Genomic DNA, 23,427 nt, shown 5'->3' with positions numbered 1-23,427 from the left:
TTCATTTCTCCCCCCTGCCCCCACCCCCTCCCTTACCAGCCACTCCGCCCCCTCCCTCTCCCCCCCCAATACCCAGCAGAAACTATTTTGCCCTTATTTCTAATTTTGTTGTAGAGAGAGTATAAGCAATAATAGGAAGGAACAAGGGTTTTTGCTGGTTGAGATAAGGACAGCTATACAGGGCATTGACTCACATTGATTTCCTGTGCGTGGGTGTTACCTTCTAGGTTAATTCTTTTTGATCTAACCTTTTCTCTAGTACCTGTTCCCCTTTTCCTATTGGCCTCAGTTGCTTTAAGGTATCTGTTTTATGGTTCTAATACTTCTTTTTAAGAAATAATACTAGGATCACTTTCTTTTAAATTTAGCTGCCTAATTAGTCATTTCTAAGAAAATCTCTATCTTTAGGGACTATATTTAGGATTTATTACTTAAGGCCCACTAAATTAAATATACATATGTGTGTTTTAAACAACTAGGACCTACAGCTTTTCTATTTCTTGATTCAATCAAACTTCAAGTGCCACTGGGTCACCCTGGGAAGTTTTCATAACTTCTCTGTGCTGTATCTTCATTTCATAAGTCTGCATAATAACAGCAACTGCTGTATGGGTTTCACATGAACTAAATGAGGTGATATATGGTAAATCTCTTATTACAGTTTAAGTCATATAGAAAGAATTCAGTGGATGTGATATGCCTCATCAGCTTAGATTTCTTAATCAATGTTGATTCTTCTCCCCTTCAATTTGAGTTTTATATATGAAACCCTTAATTTGAATAAATTCTCCCATGGAGGACTTCTGAAATTCAAAAGCCATATTTTAACATATATTCACCTAGATGTCAGAGTCATTAGTGGTATGATTCATAGAGGGGCTAAATAGAAGAGACATTTCAGACATTCTCTTACCTCTACAGTAGCCAATGTGAGTGAGAGAATTCACTGATGTTTTATACTAGTACATGACTGGTTCCAAAATGCTTAATTCCAAAACTGCCTACTCCATGCTATAGAGTGGGGTCTTTTGGCCTAAGAAAATCAAGCCAACTCTGGGTGTTATAGGCACTCACAGTCTTTGTTCAGAAGGAGCCAGGAGGGCTACCCTCTGACTTTTAGGTATAATACCTAAGTGAGAGTTGGGAAAGGAAGAAAGGATAGCCAAAGGAAAGAAATGGAAGGACAATTTCCTAGGCTAATGCTTGTCCCAAATGAGTATTTTGCTCTAGAGCCTTGGTTGGGACCATGAAATCTTTAGGCAGAATATCTTCGCTCTCTCTCTCTCTCTCTCTCTCTCTCTCTCTCTCTCTTCCTTATTTGTGTGTATGTATGTGTTCCCTATCTCTTCTGTTTCCTCTCTTCAGCCCAGTCTTTTCCTTTTCACACATCCTTAATTGATAAGACAAATGGGAAGAAAAACATTCCCACTCCCTTGATGGAGACAGAGAAGTCATTACAAATCTAGAGAAAGGAGAGAAAATTCAGATTCAGTTCAAGGCATGTCTGCAGATAACCACTCCAAGTTACTATTCTTTGCTCAATAAAAGACTCAGAGCCCAAGGATACCAATTAAAGTATGTTGTAACTAAGCATAAACACTTTCTTTCCTGAATATTTTTTCTTCCACAACACACAGAATGCATTTGTGAACAGCAACCACTGAACGCACCAGAAAACAAAGCAGACCCGAGCAGCTAGGAAAAACAAATTCCTATGGCCGATGCTCATGCCAGCTGGAAAAGTTGAGGAAAAAGAAGGGTGGTTTGGCCAAAACCAGGACAGGGTAACATTTCTGTTCCTGCAAACTTTCAGCAAGATATCAGATCTTGGGACAATGGCCATAGATACATAGGAAGACTCTATCATTACAACAGCAGAAATCGTCAGATGCATTCCAAGAGGGAGAACTGAGTCACTATTTTATAATCAGAATCCCAAATCACCACCAATTTTTTTGGTATAATGAAGAGCATTTGCCTTTTAAGTCCATTTCAACGGATACCAGAGTAAGAAATCTACAAGCAGAGATCTAGTCTTACTCCAAGGACAAGACTGTCCTTGGATGAGCTCACTAAAAGGACTTTTTGACCCTTGCTTCTAGTTTTTGATCAGGTAAGATCATTCTTTCTGTTTCAGAGTTAAAAAATAAAATCAGGGTGGTAAAAGGAAAAGAAATAAAAATCCAAGATGAAAAAGGGCAGCAGTGTTCTAGGGGACATAAAGCAGTGGGGGCTACCTTTGTGTCATAGCTGAAAAGGGGAAGGCCATGTATCATAGATCATGAATGTGTTGCTCAGCCATTGTTGAACAGGAGGAACACATCGTAGAAAAACTCAATGGAGCATTGGGGCCTTGTGAGATTCAAAGCAGTAGCTTCTCTACCTACAAGCACATTTCAACTTTTGGCTTTAGTGAATGTCATTTGCTGAGGTCAAAATTTCCAGCTGTGTGGTGTTGAACTAGGACCATTACAGCACAGCTTTAAGAAAGCTATTGATTGAAAACTTTTGTTAGACTAAAAGAAACTTAAGTTAGATCATTCAGAAGCAAGCAAAGAACTCAACTTCTAAAAATAACGTTAAAGAACTTAGTAACTTCTTTTAACAAAGAAATGTGTGGGCATAACTTATGTAAGTGACATAAATGTAGAAGTCTCTGCACTGGTAAAATTGTAAGTTATTTACTATATGGAAATTTACTGACTCTCGGCCCCTGATTTCTGTTGTTTTGACTTCAGATATGTAGAGTGATTTAGGTATCTCACCAAAAACTCTGATAAATGTGTTCATGCATGAGAGTGCCTCTTAATTGGGGTGTCAACTTAGTGCACAAGACAAGGAACAACTTCTCCCCAGAAGTGTTTTATAGTGTTAGCTCTGCCTATGATTGATTCATATAGAACCTTCCAGAACACACAAACCTGAGTACATCTGATTCAGGTTTCTCTTATCCCAGTTCTTTTACCTTTCTCCATCACTCATTTCTTACTTCAAATGTTCAGTCATCCATTATTCCATTCATTATTAATTTTTTCAGCAGGTGCTTTAGAAGTGCCTTCTTCCATCTGGTGTGATGCTGATAAGTGTGAAAGATACCTGAGTGAATAAAGCCAATGTCCTTTCTTCTGCATCCCCCAAGTTTGCAGGAAGAGACCGACAGGCAGTCTTTGTGACTGTAAGAGTACAAATCTGAGGGCTTCCTTTTCCTTATCTCCACAAAACCTCCATTGTAAAAGCACTTCCTTCTCTGCCATCTGCTCTGTGACTCTTTTCTCCATCCTATGATAACTTCCCTTCCTAGCTACTAAGCAGAATTTGTAATACGCAGTTATAACCAGTACATTGGTCTTTCTTTGATGGCACATTTGCCCTCTGCATTAGGACCCCAACCTTATATTAAGTAGAGTAACATCTAGTTCTCAAGTTCTTATACTACCACTCCCACCCCCCCGCCCACTGTCGCCTGGAGAATACTGCACAGATACCACACACACCCCTCCTTATTTAGACTTAGGTATGGTGACTTTTTAGCTGGTGGACTTTTAAAAGCTCCACCAGTTGGCTATTTTCATGATTATTAATGACTTCTTACATCCTGATAGACATGCCTTTCCCTTACCAGCAGTCACATATGAATCACAGGTCTGCATCATATTGCCTTACATAAGTAACTCCTTCATGCAGAAGGCAAATAGCCCTTTACTTTTTTAGTTTTACACCTCTAAGAAGTCTACTTTCTCTTGGTGACTTGGGGATGTACCTTCAGTACTTACTAGCATACTAAATGCCAGTTTTTGCCAAGTTTTTAACATAAAAATTAGAAACCACAGTAACCTTATAAAGAGAAAAATGACAATGAAAACACAGTGGGGAATATCAGGGTTCAAGAGCTTTATCCAAAAACATGATAGAAGAGAAGGAATCCCAACTATTCATTGGAACCATTAGACTCTGCAGATGAGAAACAAAGTATCAGCCTCTGGCATTTCCCTAAGGAGTCCATCTTATTTTCTTAGTGTATAGCATACTCCATTCAGCAAGTGGTCACCACATTGATTACAGTATCAGGTTACCATTATGGGTAGTCTAGAAGTGTAAATTAATGGTGCCTTTGATGGCAAGATCACGATTTGCACAATTTCTGTTAGTCCTACTTTTTTTCAAAAAGCAGCACAAATAACATCCAACCAAATTTAGCAATGATTATGATTACTTTGAGAAGCCTTTAATGCATCCTCTTAATTTTGTATATGAATCATGATATAAATCTATACATGGCTTCATTAGAAAAACAGGAAAGCCTATCTTTCTCTAACCAAGGGTATCTTCAACCTCACTGCCCTGTGTATCTATTCAAGTCTCCGTGGTGAACACTTAAATATACTTCACAGACTAACTTAGAGAATATACTTCATCTCTGGGGTTGATGTTTAGCCTGGTGTAGAATATGTTGACTGACTCAAAGTTGTCTGTAGCTAAATTTCATAAATAGTTGTTCAGCTAGTGTGTATCCAGTGCTATATGACTCCCCAGCAGGTGCCTGTCTGAATTCCTATTAACTCTAGCCCTAGTCCTGAGCCAAGCCACTGTCACCTCTCACCTGTACTGCTACTGCCATCCTCAAGATGCTTTCTATCTCTGATACCTGGCACACCTCCATCACAATTACACGCTTTTAAAGCTTTATGATAAGCCAAAGTTCAGTGATAAACTAGGTACTGGATGACCACGTAAATCCTTCTTCATTTATGATTCTGATTGAAATCAGGATTTACAAACAACAGTCAGGGAAGGAATTGGTTAATAAAAAGTGATTATTTCTCATATTCAGTGAAATCATCAGTTCTCTGTGTTATTCTACAAATGGAAATAGGGTCTTTTAATAAGGACTCAAAGAAGCTCAAAAATCAAGGTATTAGGATGTTACTATTCCTGCTTACTAATTAGCCGTCTACTTGAGGAAAAGAGGCCAAAGACATAGTATGCTAATTTTTATCTCTGAGCTGGGTCTCTTCTAAAGTGCAAGCCAAGTTATGTTGGATTTCAGAGTGGGAGACTCTGATCCCTATACAAAAAATGTTTAGTATTTCAGGTGTGAATTTTGTAAGAAAGAACTTTAGTTACTACTACACACTACAGCCTTATGGCTAACCTCAAAGAACCCATTCATCTCTTAATATGGATGTGCCACTTAAAATCAATTCAATTTTATTAAAAATTAAAATAAAGTGAAACACCTTAATAATGTATCTTCTGACTAAATACCTTGTTTGGACTGCTTCTAAGACAGATGTGTACTTTATAAAAACTGCTACATGTTAGGAAGGAAACATGAAGAGCCAAGAGCTTCCGAAACAGTATTTGAGATGATAGTATTTTATAACTAGTTTTAAATTTTATTTTTAATCTTTTAAATTGTTTACATAACATGTCACTATAAACATTGTTTATGATCATTTCAGATACAGACATAAATATGCTTTGAAAAAAGTGGCAATGCTTCCCATCTACCACATAAACCCCACTCTTCTTCAAAGAGAATCTGTTAAAATGTTGTTATTCGTCTTTCATGGCATTTTTCTATGTATTTAAATTCATATAGGTAGTTATAATGTGTTTTTCGTGTAAATGCTAGAAATTATACAACTTGTTCTGCAGCTTGCTTTGTTTTTTTAAATATATCTTTTATTCATATGTGCATACAATGTTTGGGTCATTTCCTCTCCCTCCCCCCCCACCCCCTCACTTCCAGGCAGAAACTATTTTGCCCTTATCTCTAATTTTATTTAAGAGAGAGTATAAACAATAATAAGAAGGACCAAGGGTTTTTGCTAGTTGAGTTAAGGATAGCTATACAGGGAGATTCCTCACATTGCTTTCATGTACATATGTGTTACACTCTAAGTTGATTCTTCTTGAACTGACCTTTTCTCTAGTTCCTGGTCCCCTTCTCCTATTGGCTTCTGTCACTTTAAAGTTTCTGCATTAGTTCCTTTGCATTGAGGACATCAAATGTTACCATGTTTTTTTTGGTTTCTTACCTATTCTCATACCTCCTTTGTGTGCTCTCGCCTTATGATCTGACCAAAGTCCAGTCCCCTTACTACATTTGCCCTTGATCTAAAGTCTGCATACAAGGGAGAACATACAACTTTTGGTCTTCTGAGCCTGGCTAACCTCACTCAGGATGATGTTCTCCAGTTCCATCCATTTACTTGTGAATGATAAGATTTCATTCTTCTTCATGGCTGCATAAAATTCCATTGTGTATAAATGCCACATTTTCTTAATCCATTCATCAGTAGTGGGGCATCTTGGCTGTTTCCACAACTTGACTATTCTGAATAGTACTGCAATAAACATGGGTGTGCAAGTGCCTCTGGAAGTAACCCATGTCTCATTCCTTTGAGTATATCCCCAGGAGTAGGATTGCTGGATCATATGACAGATCTATGTTTAGATTTTTAAGAAGCCTCCAAATTTTTTTCCAGAGTGGGTTGTACTAGTTTGCATTCCCACCAGCACTATAAAAGGGTTCCTTTTCCCCCCAAATCCTCACCAACACCTGTTGTTGGTGGTGTTGCTAATGATGGCTATTCTAACAGGGGTGAGGTGGAATCTTAGTGTGGTTTTGATTTGCATTTCCTTTATTGCTAGAGATGGTGAGCATTTTTTCATGTGTTTTTTGGTCATTTGAATTTCTTCTTTTGAGAAAGTTCTGTTTAGTTCACTTGCCCATTTCTTTACTAGTTCATTAGTTTTGGGAGAATTTAGTTTTTTAAGTTCCTTATATATTCTGGTTATCAGTGCTTTGTCTGATGTGTAGCTGGCAAATATTTTCTCCCACTCTGTGGGTGTTCTCTTCAGTTTAGAGACCATTTCTTTTGTTGAGCAGATGCAGCTTGCTTTTTTCACTTGCTAATTTCTGTACCTTGGAAAATTATCCATCTCAGTGCATGTATTTTTACCTTATAGTTTTTCATTGCTCCAATAGTATTGACAAGCCTCAAATTAGTAGTCATACAGGTTGTTTCCAATTTTGAATTACTTATTGAATCATCTATTTGATAAGAAACATACTTATAAATATATATTTGAATATTTGTAGTGCTGGAGATCAAACCTAGGACCTATGCACATGAGACAGGCACTCTGTCACTGAGTTACATCCTCAGCCCTGCATGTGAGAATATCAGGTTCTTTGGATTTCCAAAAATTTAAATGCTAAATCAAAGGACATTCTAAATATTAATAAATATTTCAAAATTCTTTCCCCCCCCCACACCCTCCTCTTCCCCAAAAGGCATTACCAATTCAAAAGCCTACTAACAATATTTAAGAGTACCTGTTTTTCCAGTCAATGACGCTATCATTAAGTTTTTATCACTCTGAAAGGTGAAAATATCTTATTGTTTTACATATAATTTCCTTCATTATTAATGAAATGTTTATTGGCAACATGAAATAACTTTCATATTTGAAATAAAAATGTGCAATGATAATGATCCCTCACAGTCTGTTCTTGGTGTAAGGGTTCATTCCACTGGGTACCTTTCTTTCTTTCTTTCACTCAGCCTTTTGTTTTCATTTCTTCATGAATTAGTGCAAAGAAGGAAAAACCAATGAGCCTCTTGACACCTTCCTCTTGAAGAATGCCACTGCCAGAGCACTGGATAATAATACTGAAATTTATTGCATCCATAAACCTTTTATGGTACTGCAATTAGTAGCGTTATTAATACTACCCAAGCCTAGCTTCCATTATTGCTGTAAACACAGTTTGTGAGCACATAAATGACATCAGTAATAATCCTTTAGGGTATCATGTAAACCAAAGCACTTGAATCAGTTTAGTGAGGGCTTAATCAGAATCTTCATTTTTTAAAAATTTCTTTTTTTTTTTTTTTTGCTTAGAAAGCAAGTGCAAGGGATGACCATTGGGTATCTTCCAACATTTGAATTTTGGATTCCAGGGGAGGCATACTGATGTTCAGTGAGAAGAATGATGTGGAGAGGCACAGGGGAATTTAAGCCAGTATTAATGCAAGGTTATTGCAATATTCTGTTTGTTTCTACAGCTCAGTGCCACTTACATATGGTTTTGTGTACACTTGTGGCATTTTCATTAATGTTTAATACAAAAGAGTGAAGTAAGTTTATCATATATTCTTTTTATATCTTCTTAAAAAAATAATGAAGGTGGTATACACCTATAATCCCAGCACTTGGAAGGCTGAGACAGAAGGATTGTGAGTTTGAAGCCAGCCTGGGTTAAAAAGTGAGACCCTGTCTCAAAAATCCAATAATAAAGGCTGGGAGCATGGCTCAAGTGGTAGAGTGCCCCTTCTTGGCAAGTGCAAGGCCCTAAGTTCAAATCTCAGTACCATTAAAAAAAACCCGAAAAACATAATAATGATAATAATGGATGTGGCATAAAAATAGGTTCCAGGTACCCCAAAAATGTGTAAATTAGCAGCATAGTTTAGAAGAATGCTATGGGAATCAGCACAGTAAAATTCCATTCAAAAATGGTCTCTACTATGGTTTATATTCTTCCTTAAACAGATCATCTTAATATCTCTGTTGTTCAGATTTCCTGGCTCAATAAATAAAGATGACTTTTAAATAAAATTATTAAACTATTTGATCATTTTATGTGCTCAGAGATAGGAATTTGTAACTGATTTCATTAAAATGTTTATCTTTAATGCTGTTTGAGAGACAGTATTCAATTAGATGTGTGACTTTTTAGAGTTGGATATTAATTTACTTAAGCAATAGCTCTGAACAAAACCAGAATATTCTAATATGAGTAGAATTTTTTTGAAGCAACAGGTGAAACATCAGTTTATTCAGGTTGAATGAACACTGACAAAGAGAAGAGCACAATTAAATAAAGGAGAAAGAAATGGCACACCTTGTTTGTTGATTTTACAACTACACTATGAACTATTCAAGTATCATCCCAAGAAGAAAGAGAAAGCAAATGAGAGTTACAACAGTTCCATTATTTTTTAGCCCTACAATGATCCTAAAGGTTATTTTACAGATGAAGAAACCAAGGCTCAGAGATTAATTAATTTATCAAAAATTACAGAGGCTTGTTTAGGACGTAATAAATCACAAAAGACCATCGCTCCCATTCTAACAACAAAAACAAGCCTGCTAAGCTACAAAGTCAGTTTTTCTGAACCCTCCAGAAAGCTAAAGATAAAAAAACCTAAATATGCAAAACTCTAGCAAATTCCCACTAAGGAGAGAAGAAATTCACAGCTGCTCTCATCCATGCAGATGAAAAGGAAGGGAATCCACCATAGAAGAGAAAACAGCTAGAATTTTAGGTTTTAATGGCCATATGCAGGCAGATAAAGCAGATTAGAATTATAAAAGACCAAACCTAGAAGAGAACTACAAATACCTACAAACTGTGTTCCATGAGGCTTTGCCTAGTGCTAAGGAAATCATTTATCACAGTCTGAAGGGTTGATCAGAGAACTGGAGGGGATCTCACCTGAGGTGTGTGAAGCCTCCCTCAAGAGGGCATGGCAGCATCCCTTGAAGGTATGGGGAGGTACACAGGAAATGTGAGAGAAATGAGCTTGAGGCATTGTAAACTTTCAGCTGCCAAGGCAGGACCAGAGAACTGAGATAAATCCTTCTGAGGCATTTTAAGCAGAAAGCATTCCATATATGCAGAAAGCTTGGTAGAAGACTGACAACAGCACTCAGCTGAGTTGTGAAGCAGACACATCTTCAATGGCTCAGAAGGCTGGTCACTTGGCTGAAAAGTACAAAAGATCTCCAGAACTTTAGTAGTACAGTGTCAGCTGTGCATGTCATGAGTATATGGTTCCAAGGAGTTTGCCATTCAGGAAAACCCACAAATGATCAGAATGCATAGAGTTCAGCACTCTAAAATTAGTCAAATTTACCTACACTGTATATACAGTAGGTCTGAGCATCCTTGAAACTGCACAAGGTAGGCTATATTACTGTCACAAAAATTACTGTTGTACACTTTAATACTGCTCACCAAAAACTAGACCTTATTTCATGCTCTTTATCTCAAATACTGTGGATACCTGTTGTTTTCCCACAGTAGTACTTCAGCTAAAAATATGTCATCTTTCAACAAATCTGAATTTTTTTACCTTACCACTTCAATTAAGTGTATTAAATGTCATTTTGGACGTGGAAGGATTACCATAACTCACCTTGCTTTTTAGGCACCATTAGCTTTTTGGGTGGCATATTTTCGTAAAAATTAAGGTCAGGGACATACTCAGCAGATCACACAATGACTTAAACACAACTGACAACAGGGCTGGACCATTGGTCTTCACACCAGCTGAATGGCATGATATACACAGGAATTTAAAATTTTTGTTTTTGAAATTCTGCTTGTTTATTTTAACTGTACACGCTCCAAACCACATGTAATAAGTCATGGGCTAAGGCAGGCTTTCTGCTCTTAGACCCTATGCCTGAAGAAGGATGAGTATTGATTCTGCTTTCAAAATATTCAAAAACAACGTTGAGCTGAGTCAAACTACAATTGTAAGAAAGCCCAGTTTTCCTGATCAGATTGACTCAGTACTCCCATCAAGAGGACTGGTATTTTAAAAGGACATGCCTGTTTTTGGAAGCAAATATTATTTTGTTCAGTCTCTACTGTTCTCTTCACATGAAATGTCCAGATATAAGAAAAAATTACTAGATAGGTAAAGAAGCAAGAAAATGCAACTTATGGTCAAAAAAGGAAGTAATCAATAGGAAAAGATGAAGGAAGAGAAGTCATAGATGTTGAATCATCAGAAAAATTATCAGAATTTATAATAATTATGGTAAAAAATCTTAAGTTCTACTAGAAGAGATTGACAACATTCATGAAAAAAATGGAGAATTTATTTTTTAAAATAGTCAAAGAGTCAAAGAATCAACATCCCAATGAAGAAATGGGCACATGAATTAAACAGGGAATTCTCAAAGGAAGACATACAAATGACCAGTAAATACATGAAGAAGTGTTTAACTTCCTTGGTTATAAGAGACTCAAATCAAAACAACACTTAGATATCATCTCAACAATTTAATTAAAATTGCCATAATCAATGGTAATAAAAACAAATGCTGGCGAGGATGTGGTGAAACAGGAACCCTTAAGCACTCCTGGTGGGAATGCAAGTTAGTACAACCACTACAGAAAGCAGTATGGAAATTCCTCAAAAAACTAGAGATAGAACTGCTATTTGATCCAGTGATACCACTCCTGGGCCAAAAGAACGTAAGACAGGATACAGTAGAGACAGCTGTACACCGATGTTCATCACAGCACTATTCACAATAGCCAAGCTCTGGAAACAACCCAGATGCCCTACAACTGATGAATGGATCATGAAATTGTGGTACATATACACATGAAGTATTACTTAGCTACAAAGAATAATGACATGGAGTTTGAAGGTAAATGGATACAATTGGAGGACATCATGCTGAGTGAAGTTAGCCAGGATCAGAAACACAAAAGGCACATGTTTTCCCTCATACGGGGAATATAGATCCAAAGATAAACATATACACAAAAACAAGCATGATCATATACAAACACAAACGTAGAACATGTTTGTAATAGTAGCTCCACTACTCTATGGAACTTAGAGAAATAGGGTAAGGAAAAGAGAATAATAGAGCATCAGTAATACTGCATACTATAAGATGTGAAGGTAGAGGATATAAGGATGTGTACTGAAAACTGTTGAAAAATGGGCCACACTAGAAGGGAGATCAATCACTGTCCAACGTTCTGATATTTTACAATCTTAAACTCTTTGCTATGTTGCCCAGGTTAGCCTTGAACTTGTAGAATTCAAGCAATTTTCATGCCTCGCCAGTAGCTGGTACTATACCCACACATCAGTGTGCCTGCTACAAGAGGAAACTCCAAAGAAATCCAGCTCATCGTAAGATGGGTCTTGTTATGATATTTTCATACATGTACATCATATGCTTTCATCATATTCAGTTTTTCCCATTACTCTCTCTTCCATACCTCTCTGTTAGAATGCCTTGTTTTTAGCGCACAGTTATTTGCCTATGTGTGTGGGAAGACCTGGTGTTCCTACAGCTGCTTTATAAAAAGCTATCATATCTTTTTACTTTTGTTTTGAATTCAGCTGACCATCCTATTGAAAATAATTTACTTTAGTAAATGTTATTTTTAACCTTAAAAGTGAAATTTTCCATATTTTACCTTTCTAATGGGCACTTTTACTTATCGTTTGCTTTTTAAGGAGGTAGGAATCACAAGTAGTCTAAGTAGAATCATATAAATAAAGCCCAGATTTTTTTTTTTTAATCTCGTTGACCCTTGTATATGGAGAAAATTCCCATCACTGCTGAGAAGACCCTGCTCCTAGCCATAGTCAACTGGAGGAGACCGACAGAACCTATAAAGAAACCCAAGACAGTCCCAGCATAGATATAAAATTTATCCTAACGGTAATTCTCTTATCTTTCCCCCAGGATATTTTAGCTCCTTTGAGAGTAGATTTGTGCCCTTAAAACCTAGGTCTGTGATTAACATATAATAGATTCACCCATGGAGGTTTGGCAACTTTGTCTTTCAAAACTAGACTTAGATAATAGCAACATAGTTTCGAATATTTTCTTTTAGAATATTTTATGGTGAGTCATAAGTTTTAAAAATTTAATGGAAAGTTTTTAAAGTAGAGGATCCATGACTAAATTGATTCATCTCTCTTCTAGAGATTAAACTCATTATTTATCTTAGATAAACTTGTGTATACCCCTTGCATACAATGGGGGCTGAACAGAAGCTCGTTGGAGCCAAACTTATCTCAGAAATTTTGTGGACAAGTTGCTTGGTTATGCTTCTTTTCTGTGCTCCATTAGGGTTCTCCAGAGAAACAGAGCCAATATGGAATTGTATGTGTTTAAGGAATTTAGCTAACATAATTATTGAGGCTGAGTAGTCCCATGATCTGCCATCTAAAAGCTGAGCTGCTAGAAAAGGCAATGGTGTAATTCAGTCTGAGTCCAAAAGCCTGATGACAGGGAAAGGCTGGTCGTTGGTATAAGTCCCAGAGTCTGAAGGCTGGAGAACCAGGAAGTCTAATGTGCAAGTCAGTAGAAGATGGACGTCTGAGTTCCAGAAGAGAACATTTTCTTTACCTTTTTATTCTATCTGTCAATTGAAAAGATGGTGTCATCCCACATTGGTGAGGACAATCTTATTTACTCAGTCTTTTGGTCCAAACACTGTTCTCTTCCAGAAGTCCCCTTAAGGACATACCAAGAAATATTATTTTACCAGTTATCTCTGGGTACCTCTTAGCCTAGTCAAGTTGAGACTTAAAATTAATCTTCAAAGAATTCTAATTTTTTTTTTGTCAATGTTTATAAATATAATATAGGATATATGTTCTGGGAAACGCTTCCTAATGCAGCACCCCTAGGATTGTGGGAAAAATATTTTTAAAGTCTTTTTCAAAACAGTACTGGCCTTCTAGATATGTTATGGGAATTTGTGGAGGCCAGACTTAAGTAGTAGATCAGCAGTTCACACTGACATGTTTTACCCTGCCCTATGTGGCAACTGCTCTTTGTAGTCTATGATCTACTTTTAACGGTCACCAGTACGGTTTTCAGAAGGAAAAGCCTGGAATGCAATTAATATGCAATATAGAACTAGAGGAAGTTCAAAACTGCCAAAGAAAACCCTCTCATGGATGAACAAGAATGAATCCTAGCCCATAAGAGAGGGATGGAACACGTACTTGTCTAAACTTTTGACCTGGTTAGAGCAGAACCAATGGATAACCCCCCAACCCCAAGAATTTCTGACCAAAAGCCCATCTATATGCATATTTGGGGCCAGAAATCATATCATTCATATGAATTCAGGACCATTGAGGCTATATTTGAAGTAGCTGCAGATTGTTTCTTTAGGATTTTTGACATAAACAATTCCAGAGCCTTTGGAGGATCACATTTTCAAATCAGATCACAAAGAATACCCATAGAATAAGTTCCAAGACATATGACATGAACCTCTAACTTGCTCAGAGAAGTTTATGTTTTCTCATAATTTGTGCTGGGGATTGAACCCAGGACCTGTGCATGCTAGGCAAGTGCTCTACCACTGAGCTACATCCCCAGCCCCAAGTTGTTTTTGGTGCTGTTGTTTTGGTTGGTTTGGTTTTGGCCTTGGTTTGAACTCAAGGCATACTTGGTAGGCAGGCATTTTACCACTTAAGCCACTTCACCAGCTCCAAATTTTTGTTTTTAATGTTAAGTAAACTGTGTAACCACAATGAGTAAAATCCAGCATAATAATAAACTGCAGAAACACACTTGTGAAAATTACAATATTGAAATTACCAAATACAGAATTTAAAGTAAATATGTTTAAATAAATAAAAGAGAGTTTTCATTTTATGACAAGAAAGCAAACCATCAAAAATTGACCTGGTAGAAAAATGAACAAAAGGACCCAAATAGGATCTCTAGAAATAAAGAATATAGTGAATGAAATTAGAAAGCCAATATAGAAATTGAACAACAGATGTGATTCCACTGAAGAGAGAATTGGTAAGTTGAAAGTTCTTAAGAATTTATTAAGTATGTAGCACAAAAAGATAAAGATAAAAATATGAAACAGATGTTTGTTGACATGGAGAATGAAAATGTGCTACATTAACTCAGATGTTAGAAGGAAATTATAGAGAGAAAGGGAGAGAAGTATAAAAGAATAATTTCAACAAATTTTCCAGAGTTAGTAAAAGAACCAAATTCCTAGGTTCTGAAAGTCGAGTGAATCTTAAGCAAGATAACAAATACAAAACCACATCCAGATATGTCAAAATAAAATTGCAGAACACCAAAGAAAAGATTATAAACAAAAAAAAGGATAGACTACTCACAAAGAATAAGAATCAGATGAACAACAATAACATCTAGAAAATAGTGTAATGATAACAAAATCTATAATTACATACATAATTATCCTTTTATACATAATTATACATAATTTGGTACAATATCAAATTATCTTTTTAAAAAATAAGGTATACTAAAGGTACTTTCTGGCAAATAAAATAGAGTTTACTATGAACAGACAGACTTTTTCCATAAGAGAAATTCAAAACAAAACCAATCTCAGTAGGTCTACAATTGAAGAAGGAATAGAAAGTAAAGAATATGACAAATGTGAATATAAATCTATACAAATGAATTAACTGTGTAAAGCATAATGATACTATTTTATTTGTGAGATTTTAATTTGGAAAACATTAAGCCACAGTCTGCAATAAAATAAAAACTTGGGATGTAGTGTTTGGGTTTAAAATGTTCCAAGGTCTTTGTATTGCTTTGAACAAAAGTAAAGTCAACTTTAGATACTAGACTATCAATTTCTTAAGCAACCACTAAAAGAATGAAAATAAAATACATAATTTACAACTATTCCAGAAAAGACAAACGTAACAGGGAAATTCAATAAATCCAAGAGAAAGGAAAATGTACAACAAGGAGAATAAACAATACATGAGACAAATAAGGAGTTCAGAAATGGAGCTAGTGGCTCACACTGGCAATCTAGCTACTTGAGAGACTAAAATTCGGAGGATCAGTTTTAGGCCAGTCCAAACAAAAATGTTTGTAAGAACCTATCTCAGCAGAAAAACAGCTGGGTATACTGGCAGGCACCTGCCATCACATAGCTATGGCAGAAAGCATAAAATAGGAGGACTAATGTCCGGGAGGGCCTGGGCAAAAAGTGAGACTCTATCTCCAAACTAACCAGTGCAGAAAGAGCTGGAGGTGTCGCTCAAGCAGCAGAGTGCATCTAGCAAGCATAAAGTGCTGAGTTACAACCCTGGCATCACCAAAGGAAAAAATAAAGTGCAAAAATGAGTAGAGATCGATCAGACATTACAATCAATGCAAATGCATAAACCTTTTGAGTTAAAAAATAAGTCATTAGAACAAATTCTTAAAATTATAGCTGTGTGGTGATTATAAAAATTGAAATTACTAAAATGGAAAGACTTTTTTTAAGGTTTAAATTAAAGGAATGGGAAAAAAATAGCTTGGAAACACAAAAAGAGGGCTTCTTTAGATATATTTGATAAAATACTTAAGCGAAAATATCAGTGATGAGAAGACTCACTGCCTACTTACTAAAGGTGACTCTCAATAATTGATAAATCAAGTAATGCTCTAAAGTGTGCTTGATAATTTATTTTTTAAAGAAATAACTTTTGACTGGGATGATGCCTTATATTATGTCTTTGTTTTCTAATTTATTATTTTCTACTTATCCCTTATTATCTCCTTCCTTAGTCTTCCTTTAGGCTTAAAGAAATTTAATAGAACATAGAATAGACTCAAGGCATTAATAAACACTACCATAAAAAGCAATTTAAAAATAAATCAAGAGGCAATAGATGTGGTTTTATATTATTCATTATTATGAAATGGTATTATTGTTTTCATATAAATTATATGTACAATGCACAAAACATTTGTAATATGATTATACTTTTATACTTACCAAAGACCTGTGATATAAAATAACCTTGACATTTTTCTGGCCAAATTTAATTATTAAAGACCAATATAGTAAAACTTAAGTAGTTGTCTTGATTCCTCTGTTCAAATGGAGAAATTAAAGTTTATTATTATTGTTTGGAAATGCTTCCCTGCAAAGATTTATCTTTGGTCTATCTCTAAAACTTTAAACACCTCTCTCAAAATGTGTTTTCAATACAAGAAAAACTGCATGGCTCAGATTGCTGCAGTCTATCATGGTAACTCTAGATGACTTAGAATAGTACCAGCAGTGAAGATCTTTATTTTCTGAAGCTTCAGGGCTCTGAAACTCATGATGGATAGCAAATGATTGAATGGCTTGTGTGTATTTTGTGGTCACAATTTAAGCTGAAGTTCTACTCTTCAAAATTAAGGTTAGAGGTGAAGTCCACCTGGATGGTTGAGAGCTAAAACTGTTTAGACATGCATAAACAGGAAGAAATAGCTTCTCAAAGAAGCTATTTTATTTCATGAAATAACAACACTAGACATAGAGATCAATACTAAATAGGGGCCATCAAGTTGGAATCCTAAACATGTACTTCCCAATAATCTCTTGTTACCTAGAATACCAAACTAGTTAATTCCACCAACTGGGTAGACGTGCTGCCCCAAATAAGGCCAAGTAGGCCTAAGACCTACATGTGGTCTGTGATTAGTGTGACATTAGGAGATGCATTTTGCAAATTACCACGAGCCCATCTTTTTTCCTGTCACAATTTTCTAATGTTTCTTTTCTTTTGTGTTTTTTAAATCGTTTATTTGAATTCCTCCTTCACAGCAAGAGTACACATATTCTCTAACCTTTGACCTTCATTCATTTTCTTGATCTTTCTGTATCGGGAAGGAAGTAGAGAGAAATACCTTTACACTTCGACCTATCTTGAAACAGTGGATTTTTCAGCAAAGATTTTTGTTGAATGGCTAGTGGACCAGAATACAACTTAGCATGGGTTCAGATTCTTCTGTGATTTATAAAACAGCCATTTCTAGGTATTTTCTAGGATGTGATGATTTCCTAACAAGATACAGAGCACAAATTGCAACATAACATACAGAAGGAAAGGGTCTCCCCTATAGTGGGGAGTAGGGTGACAACATATCCCCATTTGCCTACAACAGTGCTACACTATGAATGTTTTCTAGAATAATTATTAAGAGAAAGAGTTTCAAAAATGTTTCTATGATGGGGTAGCTAGCCATGCCATACATAGAGCAGGATTCCCAGAAATCTAGTCCCAAGCATTTCCAAGCCACACTGCTGCATGGAACTCTTCCACTGCTCTGTGAGGTAGAATAACTTAACACCAAGTACAGCCTTCTTTATTCAGCACCTAAGGGCCATAAGTAACCAACAAATGTCCCAACTCCCCTCCTCCTGTTTCTTGCTACAAGTCCTCCAAGGGACCAGAGTGTCCTATACCTGTTTAGGGCGAGGTAATCAGAACTGTCTTTGGAGTCCTTCAAAAAATTAATGGCCAAAAAGAAAAACATGTGCCATACATATTTGAATTTAAAATAAAAAAAAAGTTTCTGAAAAAACTTCATATGAAAACATGGATATTTTAGTGTGTGGCGTTTCTAAGTAAAAAGTATAATGGATTTGAATTTCAAGCCATATCTTCAGATGTGGAGAAAATAATGTGTTCTGAGATTCTACCTGGTTTAACTTTAGCCACCCCTAAGAGGAGGAAGAAAACTTCACCTTAGTCACCCTTGGGGCTCTCCCATCCTTCTTCCCCTCCAAGATCTTTTCCCATGTCAAGGATGGGGCAGAGGTTTTGTGGTCATGGTCACAGGCATAGAGGAGATTTGGTTACCTGCTGTCCTCTCTGCATATCCCCTTCTGGTCCAGCAGCTTCTGATGCCATGCTTGGGGCATAGATAAACTTTTTACGCTGCCCACAGAGCCTTTTCCCTAGATGCAGCAATGATAACGTTAGTAATAGGCACTTAGCCAGGATCCTCAGTGCTCTGAAACCCCATTATATTTCTTCTTTTCTTCTTCTACCACTGAGAAGAGTCTGGGAAGAATTTCTTTCTTGCCTGGGGTAGGATATAAGTGCTACTTTGTCCCTTGGTTACCTAAGATTGCCTATACTGGAAATTCTTTCTTCCTTTACCTCTTCTGCAAATGACTCTTATGGTCTTAGGCTTGGGGAAAATAAAAGCCAGAAAGATTTGCAGGCTAATTCTGCATTGGCTCAGAGCCCCATTGGCTCTGAGGCAATAAAACATAAAGTCAGCACTAGCGTGAACAGGATAGGCAGAGGGAAATACAGAGAGAGGAAAAAGGTCTCAAAACAGTCTGTAGCCACAATATCAGCAGGAAAACATAATCAAACAAGGTAGGTAATGCTCTCCCGACCCATATAGTAATTTGAATACAGTTTCTTCAGCAAAGTGTTCCTTGACTGTTAAAGGGGCCCCTTTTTATGACTTCAAGCAGTGCTGTGATTGTTCATTGATGATTTATTAAAGTTGTTTAACATAGAAGTGGCAAACTGGTGAGCAACAGGCCAAAACAGGACTGCAGATGGTGTTGTGTTTGACCCACGTGATGTTTATAAAAATTTTAATTAGTTGGATACATTTGTAAAATCAGAGCATTTCACTTAACAATTGGATTTCCAGATTGTATTGAAAATCTAGCAGTGGATCTTATGACTAATAACTGCAGAGAGAGACCTGTGGCTCGCTCCACGCATGGCAGGTTTCCTTCAGTTGGCCGCAGTCTGTTATTCATCCTGTAGGCACTTTCGTCGTGTAGGGACTTTGTGAGTCTGTGAGCCCAGGTCTAAACTCCTGTGTTAAGTTGTGTGATGTCACAGATTAGGTCTCTCTTGTTCAGTATAATAAGCACACTGTCTGGCACCCATTAGAGCTTCACACATATGCCGAGAATGAATAGATTCAACCTCCCCCTCCAAAATATAACATTTTATTTTTATTCAACTCTGCTTTGTTAACACCCACAAAAATAGAGGATTGATGTGTTTGCATGACAATTTTATCCGAATGCATATGTACAATAGACAAAGTTGACCAGCTTAAGTTTTTTCCTAATGGTCTCCAGCCAGGGGACAAACTCACACGACCTCCTCAACCCAGGGTCACCATGTCCAGCACTGTCTTCTCTACATATTTACACACATGTATGCGCACACACACACACATACACAGAGGTGCCAACATATAACATGGCCATATCTGGAGTCCTCTTCATGTTTTGTGTAATATCAGTCTCCCATCTAGAATGTGAGTGTGAGTAGAAATGAGTGCAGCAGCCCAGGTGCTTCCCAGGAGCTCAGCTCCACCTACCCAAATGTTCTGTGCTTTAGTCACTGCCACTCCTGCATCATAAAAGCATTTATTTATTCCATGTAAATCACTGCCTTTTTCCCCTCTTATCAATCTCCAGATTTTAAAGAAATCATTTCTAGACAATGTAAGTATTTTGTTTTGACCAAATTTGCTGGAAATGAGCCTGCCCAAGTTTCAAATAACAAATATGTTATTTGTTCCCTGCTCATGGCATTAGTTCAAGAATCATTTACTTGGCTGCTTTGATTTGCTAGATACCATGCTAGGTTTTAGACATGTAAAAGTGAGTAAGAGGGGCCCAGTGCAGGCACATGTCTGTAATCACAGCAACTGGGAAGTGGAGGCAAAAGGATGGTGAGTTCAAGGCCAGCCTGTACTACATAACAAGACCCTGTCTCAAACAACAACTTGAGTAAGACCAGCAGTCCATAATATCCAAATGAGGATACAAGTTATTCATGCCTGGGAAAATGGCAAATTCAGAAAACTCTACCTTATAACTCAAATACAGGTATGGCTTTTCCTATCTGGTGAACTGCTAAAGGGCTTGTGATAAGTTTCCTAGACAATTTGAATCAAAGCCAGTTTCCCAGAGCTCTGGGCCATCTCTTCAAGCTGGCAAGGACAGATATTTTCTATAGATTCATTCCCTCCCAGTTCTCTCAATCTCTCTCTCTCTCTAGCTCTCTGGAAGAATCTCATTTTCTTCTGATGTGCACGACTTGGGATTGTTCACTATGCTATGCTCTCTATTACAGAGTCAAAATCTGTAAAATAAGATAATTTATGTAACAGCACCCTGCTGCACAAGGCAGTCTACATGAATGTTACCTCTCTTTTCCCTGCTCTTTCATGGAAAGGCCAATGCTGAAATTGCTTTTCTATCCAACTCACATTTTGAGAGCATGTTTTTATTTCCTTTTCCTTCTCCCTCACCATCTTTGCTAAGACTGACAAGTATTCCATTAATGTCAAACCCCCTTTCCCCAGATACAAGAAAAAAGATAACCAACTCATGAAAGTTTTCTGAGTGCATAAGTGAAAAAGAAACAACCAAAAGAAGCTGAATTCATTCCTGCACTCTTTCACCTTTTGGTCACAACAGGCTTTCTTCAATGATAACAGAGTTTACTTGGTTCTGTTTTGGTTTTTTCCTTGACAACCCCTCAATCAGGTTTCCCCCCACTTGTCTGGGATGTGGGCAGCTAGAAAAATGTCTCTAGATGAAACAGCTCTCTGAGAAGTGTATGAACCATGACTGTAGCCCACTCAAAGTACTGATTTTTGTGAGTCATTTCAATTTTAGGAAGCATGTCAATCTAAAAGGTGCCTGAGCCAGGAACAGAATTGTCTCAGTTGAGAGTTAAAAATAGTCTTTGTGACAGGCAAGGGAGAAGCCCTTGTCTCTCCTAGCGTATAAACCATCTTCCAGCTCCAAGCAGGGAGACATGGACTCAAGTCACTCACTGTCTCTGGGCCCCGCAGACAGTGTTGTTTCAAGAAGAGCAGTCAAAATTCCTATTTGCCCATTATATGATGTATACATTTGCTCAAGTCAAGGAGCAGTCAGTTCTTACCAAAGAACTTAATTCTGTATCTGATTACTTCATTGAATAGCTACCTTTACCTTGAGAAAGAAAGCTACCCTGTTACTTAGAACTTGACGCAGACTCACAGATTCAGGAAGAGGTCTCTTGTCTTGAACTCCCAAGAAAATGTTTAAATCTTTCCCTGGGATGGTGCTTTTGATTCTCAGGAAATTCGTTTTACATAGTTATGTTTCTACTGTCTTTCAAACTTCTTCATTTGGGAAAGTCTAGCCAAAGAAAAACACAGTCCAAAAAATCTATACTTCTGGTTGAAAAGCCTTAAACTTATAAGAACACTGATAACAGTGGCATGTAAAAAACTTACTTTTAAAGCTGCATAATCCTCCTTTACACAGTAAGAATATACATATGTTGCACACATACACTTTCTTTATCCATTTGTCTAAGGACAGACAGGTAGGTCATTTCTATGTCTTGGTAATTGTGAATAATGCTGTAACAAACATGAGAGCACAGATATCTCTATGAAGTGTGGATTTCCTTTCCTTTGGGTACTAGCCCATGAACAGACATTGCTGGATGGTTCAGTAGTTTTAAATTCTTGAGAAAATTCATGATTTTTTTTACCAATTTACATTCTTATCAACAGTGTACAAGGGTTTTCTTTTCACCACACTCTTGTCACCTGTTTGCTTTGTGTTGTTTTCTTTTGGTAATAACTACCCTAAGAATTGTGGGCTGACATCTCACTGTGGTTTTTATTTGCATTTATTTCCCTGATGATTAGTGGTGTTGAGTACCTTTTTCATATACTCGTTGGCTATTTTTTTGCATATTCATTGGAGAAATGTCTATTCAAGTCCTCTGCCCCATTTTCAATCAGGTTATTTATTTTACTATTGAGTTGTGTAAATTTTTTATTTGTTTTGGGTATTAACCCTTTATCACATATATGGTTTACAATTATTTTCTCCCAATCTACAGGCTTCCTTTCCATTTTATTACTTATGTCTTTTATTGTGCAAAAAAATTTTCATTTAGATATACTTGTCCAACTTGTTTCTTTTTGCCTTTGTTGCCTAAATTTATGGTGTAATATCTGTAAAAAATATCATTGCCAAGATCAAAATCAAGGAGCTTTTCCTTTATGTTTTCTTGTAAGGGTTTTATAGTTTCTAGTCTTTAATCCATTTTGAGTTGCTTTTTGTATGTGGTATAAGACTGTAATTTCCTTCTTTGTTTTCCTAACGGCATTTATTGACGAAAATATCTGTTGCCTATTTGTGTCTTTTGAGAACCCTTGTTGAAAATTAGTTAACCATATATGCTAAAGTTAATTTCTGTTCCACTGGTCTATGTATCTGTTTTCATGCCAATACCATTCTGTTTTGATTAATATATCTTTGCAATATAATTTCAAATTATACATACACACACAATGAAATAATTTTCATAAACCAAAGAAAGGAAAATCTTACATGATCTCACTTATATGTGGAATCTTAAAAAATAAAAAGAAAGTCTAAAACACAGAAACAAAGAGTATAATGGGGGGCAGGAAACTGGAAGATGTAGAACAAAGAGTACACAATTGCATTTATGTAGAATTGTTAGCATGCTGGTCAAAGGCCTGATTGGAGAGTCCCAGCAGACCAATCAAGCCCTGCCACTAGCCTCTAAAGATCAATTGGAAAAAAAAAAAAATTAATGATAAAGCAAGAAACAAGTTTATTCTCAATGTAGGCTCTTGGGGAAGTCAAATCTAAGTGTGTTAGGACCCGGAATCCTATTCCCCCGAGAGACAGAGAGCCAGGCGTGAATGCAATCAACAAAGCAGAGTTTATTGGGCTGGCTAGCCAGGGTCGAGCTCCCACACGGACACGCAGGACTGGTTAGGAAAACACGACCCTGAGCCTCTTTAGGGGAAATCTTATATAGACTG

At 36.8% G+C, this 23,427-nt stretch overlaps 1 protein-coding gene across 2 annotated transcripts in view; it reads left to right on the top strand.

Moving 5' to 3' along the window:
- Slc35f1 (solute carrier family 35 member F1) overlaps positions 1-23,427 on the top strand; it is a 421,981-nt gene that overhangs the window by 260,037 nt on the left and 138,517 nt on the right. The window lies entirely within an intron of this gene.

This window comes from Castor canadensis, chromosome 1 (assembly GCF_047511655.1).
Source record: "Castor canadensis chromosome 1, mCasCan1.hap1v2, whole genome shotgun sequence".
NCBI lineage: Eukaryota > Metazoa > Chordata > Mammalia > Rodentia > Castoridae > Castor > Castor canadensis.
This window is presented reverse-complemented; position numbering and strand designations above follow the sequence as displayed.